Source organism: Capsicum annuum, chromosome 3 (genome assembly GCF_002878395.1).
Source record: "Capsicum annuum cultivar UCD-10X-F1 chromosome 3, UCD10Xv1.1, whole genome shotgun sequence".
In the NCBI taxonomy this organism is placed as follows: domain Eukaryota; kingdom Viridiplantae; phylum Streptophyta; class Magnoliopsida; order Solanales; family Solanaceae; genus Capsicum; species Capsicum annuum.
The window spans coordinates 264167602-264177459 of record NC_061113.1 but is presented as its reverse complement, the minus strand read 5'-3'; the positions used below and the strand labels follow the sequence as shown (position 1 = coordinate 264177459).

At 33.9% G+C, this 9858-nt stretch overlaps 2 long non-coding RNA genes across 2 annotated transcripts in view; one reads left to right on the top strand and one right to left on the bottom strand.

Moving 5' to 3' along the window:
- LOC107861915 overlaps positions 1-3896 on the top strand; it is a 10658-nt gene extending 6762 nt beyond the window's left edge. The window contains exon 2 of the long non-coding RNA XR_001671878.2: positions 2029-3896. This is a non-coding gene — a long non-coding RNA (uncharacterized LOC107861915). The remainder of the gene's footprint in view (positions 1-2028) is intronic.
- On the bottom strand, positions 1004-8682 carry LOC124897238. Its single transcript, XR_007053969.1, has 2 exons — positions 4179-8682; positions 1004-1757 (listed from the first exon to the last, which is right to left on the bottom strand). It is a non-coding gene; the product is annotated as an uncharacterized LOC124897238 (long non-coding RNA).
- Positions 8683-9858: the final 1176 nt, after the last annotated feature.

Here is a 9858-nt window from a genome sequence, read left to right as displayed (position 1 = left end):
ATCTAACATATTTTAATTTTTAATTTGTTAATTTTGCATTTTGATCCTTTATATAAGAAAATAACATATAAGTTTATAAAATTCACAAGCAATGGGATGAAAAAAATGCAAAATTCAATTAATAAGAGGTTAATTTTTCTTAGTCATATATTTCCGTCGTTCCAAAATAAGATATTTTAATATTTTTAATTTATCATAATAATGCATTTTAGATAATCAAGTAGATATCAATAATCTTTTTTCAATTTCAAAAGCAATAATTAGAGATGATGAAAAGATTGGAGAAATGGGTTTGTAATGGGTTTGGGGGTATTTTTGTCATTTTATAATTTATCCAAGGATAAATTAAGGTGGGATAACTTATACAACCAAATATGTGGTATAACTTATTCCGAGACTGTTATTAGTCCCGGAATAAGTTATTTCAAGTATTGCCAAACCAAACGATGTATTAAAAAGTTTATCTCGGGACTATTATTTTATCCTGAAATAATTTGTCTTAGTACCTCACACCAAACGGCCCCTAAGAGAGGAGGGTTTTGGAGAAAGGACAAACATGTCAAGGTGGTGGTTTATCTGATTATTAGTAATTTCAGAATTGTTATTTCATACCGAATGCAGTAATTAATACTATAATTTTGACAAAAAACAATGTCTAAATTGCGCAATAAGGATTGAAAAAACTCAACCAAACATGAAATAAAATAATAAAATCGGTACATTTTATCTACAAATGATTTTTTCGACGAACTAATGTAGATTACTTATGGAGTGCAAATTTCAAATTCATGATTGTACAACAACAATATGCCCAGTGTATTTCAGCAAAGTGGGGTCTGGGGAGGATAAAGTTTACGCAGTCCATACCGGCCGCTACCTCATAGAGAGATTCTCGATAGACCCTTAGCTCAGGACAAATAACAGTATAACAAACAAAAAACATAAAAATAAACAATAAAATGAGACAACACACCCTAGAAAATAAGAAAAAAAAAAAAAGACACCGATAAAGTCATACTATAAATTATCTATTCAAAATCACAAACATTATTACAACACTATGAACAAGAAACTGCAGGGACAGATACAAACAAAACACTGCTTCCTACTATTACAGATGCACTCCTACCCTCTACCCTAATTAACGTCCTCCACACCTTCCTATCAAGGGTCATGTCCTCCTTAAGTTGTAACCGATGCATGTGATGCCTAATCACATTCCTCCAATATTTCTTCGGCCTACCTCTACCCCGCCTAAAATCATTCGTAGCCAGCCTCTCACACCTAGCATCCGTACACCTCCTCACATGCCCGAACCATCGCAACCCCACTTTATGCATTTTGTCTTTCACCGAAGCCACTCCACCTTCTCTCGAATAACCTTAAATCCACACATCTATCTTAACATCCTCATCGCCGCCACCTTCAATTGTTGGATGTGGGAGTTCTTAACTAGCCAACACTCCGCTTTATACAACATAGTCTGTCGGACTGCCACTTTGTAGAACTTACCTTTAAGCTTAGAAGACACCTTCTTATCACATAAGACACCCGAAGTGAGCCTCTACTTCAACCACCCTGCACCAATACAGTGCATGACATCCTCGTCAATCTCTCCATTCCCCAGAATCATACCCAAGATACTTGAAACTATCTCTCTTCCGAATGGCTTGAGATTCCAGCTCCACTATCATGTTAGCCTCATGCATCGAATCATTGAACTTACATTTCAAGTACTCCCACATCCGGTTTTTTTCCTGGCAAAATTATTCCTAGCAAAATCATTCCTAGCATGAGCAAAAAATAACATTCATGGATTTTTTCATGGCATTTCATTTGCATTTCATAGTAATGTACTTTGCATCCGATCTTTGATAAAGTACAACAACAACATATCCATTGTAATCCTAGGTTTGGAGAGGGTAGAATGTACGCAGATTTCACCACTATCTTTATGAGGTAGAGAAATTTGTATCCGATAGATCTTTTATGAAGTATTACTCATATTCAATTTGTTAAATTTTGAAGATTTGACTCAGATTGAGGACCATGATGAGTGAACACTACCGGATCACTACTTCAACAGGAACAAACTATTGCAATGACAGCAGAAATAATTGAAGATTCTTCTTTGATAACATGAGAACAAAAATGACGTACTTATTTAATCCAATCATTCTTGGATGTTGATTCCTCCTGTTTCTCCAGAATACACAAACTAAGGTACTATCTTATTTGTAAGTCTCTTTGAAGCCTAATCTAACATGGTTGCCTTTTGCTCTTCCATATATTCCTAGTGGTCAAGTTTTGGTGGCCCTAAGATGTGATAGCAACTTTTGCTGATGAGTATTGCTTACTGGAATCTAGCATAACACGCTAACAAGCCGTACTCCAAGCATCCATGACAAATTCCACCGGAATCATTTGAGTTATAGATAAGATGAACCAAAAAGAATCCAGTTAGCAGTAAAGAGAGTTCTAATTTAAGACATATATACTGAAAGAACATATCTTTAATTCTTGCATTTCATGAGTAGAACCTTTTCTCCTTAGTTACCATAGTTCCATTGTACATTACATTTGCATCATATATTCATATTTGCTAATTGTAGTTAGATATATATGATGTACTTAATACCTCCTCCATACTATTTTGTCTCATTTCGTTTTGACATATAACTCTATCTTAAGCTAAAATTAAATTGAAATTTTATTATATTTAAATGACAATGGATTAAACCTAAGGTTGATCCTTTGAAAAATTTGCACCCTTTAGAACAGAAAATACCTCTTTCATATACTCCTTAGGATATTGATAAAATATTGATAAGTGTAAGGAAGAGATTTCTGTTGCACAAAAGTTGAGGAATTTTAGAATATTTTTTTTCAAAAATTAATCTTTACACTTCTTTCTTCACCAGAATTCACCTAATTATATTCATCTGAAACTGGCACAACTACTTCTACTGCTGATTATCCCAATTAAGCTTTCAATTGGAAGATTATTGTTCCTCTTTGCCATTCACTCACTTTTACTGATATTTCATCACTTATTTCAAAGAAGAGACTTGTCTTGAGCAATCCCTTTTACCCACTACTTAATTTTTTATTTTATTTTATAACTGTGGTGTCTGGATCAGCTTGCGCGCATCTCGACTAAATTCACGGGATACTGCCGCCTCCCACCAGTCTGTCTACCAAGGCTAGAACAGATGAGAAGAAATCACCTAGTGTTTGTCTCTGTTGGGAATTGAACATGAGACCTCATGGTGTTCATCCCACTACATTGAACCACTAGGTCACACCCTTGGGTGCTACCCTCTACTTAATATGTGGAGCATATCTGCAGATTAATTTTTCTTTGATTAAACCATTTAAGTTTGAAGGCGTAGCCTCTCATGTGAATGTAGGAAAATCCTTTGAGAAACAAATTTATTTGATCTTTTAACCTTGCAGCATTGAGCTTTTTTCATGTCCTATATGGCCATTTGTTCCAAGAATTACGTACCCGCTTTAATTATTTCAAGCATAAGAAAGTAGGATAAAATAGCACTCAAGGGTATGGCCTATTGGTCAGTGAAGTGGGTTGAACACCATGGGTCTCACTAAATGATTTCTTCCGATTTGTCCCATCCTTTGTGGACAGAGTTATCTGATACCTCTTGCGAGAAGAACTGAAGAAGTAGGTGAGAAGAATATAATGTACAATGGACTATCAGATCATTGGAAGCTGATTATTTGTTAAGCTTCAATTACCTGAGCTAATATATAGATGTGAATGTAGGATTTAACTTATATGAGTTCAACATTTAAGATTCATTACGATTTCTGCGAAAGAAGAACTGAAAATGTAGATCACAAGAATATACAATGGACTATCAGATCATTAATATGAATCCGCTGATTACTTGTTAAACTTTCAATTACCTGAGCTAATATATAGATGTGAATGTAGGATTTAAGTTTAGTGTTTTTGCAAGAAGAAGAACTGCAGAAGTAGATCAGAAGAATATTGGACTACCAGATTAATATGTGTCGGCTGATTACTAGTTGAACTTTAATTGCCCGAGTTAATAAATAGATGGTATCTAGGATTTAAATTCTACGAGTTCAACCTAAATAGTAGTAGCAATTTCGCACTGGTATACAATAGAGATCGAGAGAGAGAGAGAGATCACATGTAATTGATATAAACATCCCCTCCGGAAGACTTCCCTTTCAGGTACGTACATGGCAAAGAACCAGAGATCCAAATGATCTGTTTCAAGTGTAGCAGAAAACTAAGATTAGCACATAGATTTTCAGCACAGTTAAGTAAACACATTCAAGTTAAATCATAGAAATTCAGAAGTATTTATTTCTAAAGCATCTATAAACCGGCAATTTCGTAGATGAATTTGTCGATGGAAGTATTGAAAAACAGTAACATTCATCCATTAGAATGGTTGGGGCAAATTAATTAGTCAAATATATACATAAAATAATACTAAAAGATCAGATTAGTGCACAGATCTCCTTTCTGACAAAAGCTGCACGGGAAAAGAGAAGGCTGTAGCAGTAGTCAATATATAATTATGGGTGATGATGAGCCCACTTTTCATTATCTTTCCTTTTATAGAAGTATGGATGGGGGAATTTGCCCAAGGAATTTCCCCAACAAGCAAAGTAAACCTAAAATTGAACAACTGTAGATAAAGTAATATAAGGAGAAAGAGAAGGAAGAATGGGTCTGAGGTGATGACCGAAGCATAGAGAGCACAAATGAATTGAGATGCTTTATTTTTTGCAGTCCTCGATCTGTAGCTCCCAGATTTAGCAGCATGTCATCATATGTGCTCTCTATCTTCTGTCAACAATGTCACCCAGTCCAATTTCCCCCCTCTTCCTCCTCTTCACACTGTTCTGTAACCCTATCTATATACATAATTAGTACATTTTTGAGCGGGTAAGTGGTAAATGCAGAAAGGGGAAAAGTGGTCGGGCAAATTTTGGGTTGGGGAAATTAAAGACATTTATTTTGTGAGGACTGCCGCCTTATGAAGGAGTGTAGTTGTGTAGGGGGGCCCTATTTATAGAAACATAATAGGAGAGCAAATATAAATCCCTTCAGGATAGCTACTACCAGTACCTGTCACTATGTACTCCCCACCCCCGCAAAACTATTCTAGGTGTTTTTTTTACTGTAAAATGCACAGCCACTGTTTACTTTTTAATAACCCTAAACTCAAGTCTCTTTCCAGGTAACAATGAGCATTCACTGTGATGTCTTCTTTTTAAGTGAAATGAACAAAGGCACGGAGAATAAGCAACTTTTTCTTCCGTGCCACCGCTGTTGGATCAGCGGGGACCTAAAATTTAAGGATAATGAGTGCTTAAAAAATTAAAAAAACTTAGAAAAAATTAAAAAATTACCTCAATGAGGTCCAAACCCGAATCAAATGCCAGTGCACCTAACCAACTTTTTATTAGAGTGGGTGCTTTTATATATTTTATGCCTATTTTTGTATATTTTCTATGTAATTATACCTATTCCGCGTCGAGTTTAGTGGGTACCAGAGCACCCCAAATTCCGCTCCTGTGTTGGATAATGTGTGTTTATGCGATAGTTCACAAATCACATACGAAATATAAATTATACTACCAGACAAGTTCGGTGCTGACAAGGTGTGGCCACAGAAAATTGCTCTCTAGCCTCCCTCTCGTGAACTTATTTATTTGTTATTCATCTCAAAAATAATTTAATATAAACTTTTATTTCTTTTCTTTTTGTCATTCAAATGTTATACTAATATTTGTCTAATTCTAATAGCCTCATAAATATTACTTATATAACAACTTTAATTATCATAAAGATTAAAGTCTATTAACTTCTTTGTCCAACCATATAAATTTGTGTTCAAATAAATCTAAACTAAGAAAGTAATTATTGTCATTTGATGGATGTTCTACCTTCCAATTAAACTACGTAGTAAAATAAATATGCAATTACTACCGATTTTGTATATTGTGGGGTTTGACATGTGCCTAGTGCTGCCTTTAGTTGAGACCGACATAAGCTGAAAACCTAAACACTTCGATCTTGGTGATTGTAAAATTTTAATAAAAATAATTCCTCATTCATTTTAGATCATGATTCTAGATAGTTGTATCTTGTGATTGTGATCCCAAGTGTGTGCATAATTAGCAAGTGCTACGAGTCCATTCATCTTTCTGAGGCCAGGCCAAACCCAAACCCCACCTTCTCTCTCTTTTGCAGGGTTGAATTTATATCATCTTTGATTAGACTTTCAAAAATTACTTATTTTGAAAAGTATTTGCTTATCAAAAGTTTTACCCAAGTGTATGCATCATGTGAATTTTTCCTCTATTTATATAGTGCTCTTTACACTTTTTAACTTTTCTTTCCAATATAAGATTAGCTAGCTTATGTATAGTTAGAAGCCTATAATTAGGCGTCAATTTCATGAGGTGTGTCGCAAAATTACATTCAAGAAGCTATAACGTACCTTATAAAATTGTGATATTCCTATTTTGTGCGTCTGTTTTTGTAAAGTTTAAAATTACCTTATCGTGTTTAATTATATACCCTTCAAAGGATGGGTAATAAACTAATCTGGTGGGTACTATTACAAATATGGAAATCTTGGCTACATAACATGTGTTCTCAGGGAATAAGTAGTATGTTTGCCTCTTTTGGCTGTCCGTGATAAATAGGGTCCTGATTTTCAATGGATGAATATAGACACATTTGTGGGGGAAAATTCAGAACTCCCATCATGACGATTGAATTGTCAGATATTTGCGCAAGCCCTCTTTATTTTATATGATGATAAAGGAATCAGCACTACTAGAAACTTGTATTTCCCCATTTAAATTTACACCGAAAATCATTTAATGACTATTTTTACATATGTTTTGATTGAACTGGTGGGAGTAGTGCAAAATTTTAGGAAGCTTTCCAGTATTTCAACAGAATATGTTTCCACTGTGCGGTTTTTCAGTGAGTGGGCTAATTTTTCATCTCTCTATTTCTAGTAATGGAATTGTTGGCATTTTAATGGTGTCTGAGGCAATAATACAAGTAGAAGAGAAAATAATCCCCAAAGCACATGGCTTTCTCCATCCAACCAAATTAAAGCTTAGTAATGAAGAAGTGATAAATACTTATCAAGGATATCCTAGTCATCCCACGTAACGTGTCAAAACCCTCAGCTTAACTTATTAATCTTTGATCCCACTGTGGGGTTATCTTCTTATCTTACTGCTATACAAGGACTGCGTATATATGGCCCAGGGTGCTTACAACTTTAATTAGTATGGGTCTTGGGGAAGACTATACATCATGAATGGAATACGACATAAGATGGTTTTGTGTCGATCTGTACGTCTGGCCTACTTTAGATATGGATTCACGATTGAAAAAAGGAAGAAGATTTGATCTTTTAGTAGATTGAATACTGGTCTGATAGGGTTATAATGAAATTATCCTTCCTCTTTCGGAGTAGTCCAACGAATATAGAAAGCACCAAGGGATGTACAAGAATCTGATTCCATTTTAGTTTCCATGTAGCTGTAAGTCATGCGTGTTGCTGTGGTAGGGACCGTGCAACAACTAGTTCCCATCTCTCTCATTTTTACTTGTCCATTATTAATCTAGTACACTTCTTAAGAAAAACTAAATAAAATGATAAATTTAGAGCTATCAATATGGGCTGGTCCAGTCCACACGGGCTTTGGAGTTTGACGGGTCAGGCCGAGATGGTCCATTAACATAATGGGACAGAAAATAGCATCACACTGTGGGCTGTGGGCCTTCACGGGGTTAGCCCTATTGTTTTGGCCCACCATATATATTGCTCAAGCCTCACGGGCCAACGGGTTTATATGGGTCGGGCTAAAAAGCTCTGTTTTTAAACGGGCTGCAAAAATTGTAGTTCAATCCTAACAATTTACGGACTGGACTGGGCCAGTCTAACGGGCCCGACCCATATTGACGGCTCTAATGGTAATAGATCAGTATAATAAATTTAATATTTTGGGAATGAAGTTTAATAATATAAAGATCATTGAATTTTGTGATCTTAAATTAAAGATATGTCGAATATGTCAAATTAAAATATCAACATAATGGGACAGAAAATAGCAAGCTTCAACTCATCACACTATGGGCTGTGGGCCTACATGGGTCAGCCATATTATTTGATCCACGGGTCAGCCCAGTTCATATTGCTCAAGTCCTACGGGCCAACAGGCTTATACGGATCGGGTTAAAAAGCCCTATTTTTAAATGGGCTGCAAAAATTGTAGTCCAATTCTAACAAGTTACGGACTGGGCCGGTCCGGTCCAATGGGCCTGATTCATTTTCACGGCTCTAATTATAATAGATCAATATAATAAATTTAATATTTTAGGAGTGAAGTTTAATAATATAAAGAGATCATTAAATTTTATGATGTTAAATTAAAAATATATCAAATATATCAAATCAAAATATTAAACATGATGGGAAGTTAAAAATGTTAGTCCTTAATAAGGACTAAAAAGGAGTTAAGAGGCAATACGATCAAACTGAAACTCCACCTCAAATGAGTTGACAATTATTTGTTACTTTAAATGTTCAAGATAAAAGTAATAATTTTTTTTAACTCATAATAGTAATTGTTCTTGAAGAATAACTATCTCAAAATGTCACAAAAATAGAGATTATATCTAAAATATATATGACGTAAAATAATAATAAAATCTTTTAATTAATACTTTGTAAAGAGAAGTACGATTTGAAATACAAAATTCAAAAACCGCGAACTTTTTACAATTGTAGATCGATTAAACTGGAGACAAATAAATTAAATAAATTAAGAATGACACAGCACTAACCCTTACTTTTATACATCACGTCACACCAATTAATCCTAATAAAGATGACAAACACAACATAAGAAACATCAATCTAAACCTCATAGCAAGAATTAATGGAATAGACACGTATTATCGCCTGTCATGTCTAACCTCTAACGGCTCGTTTGGTTGGAAAATAAGTTATTTCGAGATTATTGTTTGGTCGGAAAATAAGTTATTCCGAGATTATTACTCTTAGGATTAATTATTTTCGGGTTAATTATCTCACCCTCAATAAAAGATAAAACTAATGCTGCAATCTCGAAATAACTAATCTCGAGATGAGTTATCATGAATTTTATTTCAATTAAACATGAGATAAATTTATCTTAAAATTAATTTTAGAATTATTATTATTCCTTATTCCTCCTATCAAACAACCTTTACTCTAAACTCTAAAGGGTTGTGTTGTCTTGGATTAGAAGAGCTAATTAATTTCTTTGCTTAGACTGGGAAAAAGAAAGGGTTGTGTCGTCTTGGATTTAGAAGAGCTAATTAATTTCTTTACTTAGACTGGAATTTTTTCCGACAATAATTTAATTAATTATTTGAATTGATTTTTAATTTGCGGTGCAAATGAAAAATTATTAAGATGAAAATAACATGAATATTTCATTAATATGTTCACCTTTTTTTTTGTAAGAAGACTCAACATATAGGTTCAAAATAAAAAATTTAAAATAACTTACAAATCAATTAATTCGAAATCAAAATCAAAAAGAAAAAAATCAATATAATTCAGTTCAAACTTATGTAGATTGAACACAAATGGTAACATCCCGAGTTCAAAAATAAAAAATTGAAAGAGCTTCTCTACTTTCAAAGTAAGAATAAGAAATATGTATAATTAAAAATTAAAATTTTCGTATTTAAATTGAAAATACTCAAACGCCCACACTTATCAAGAAAGTTAAAAAGGGATTGGAGCTTTAAAACCCAATCCTATCCAAAAAAAAAAA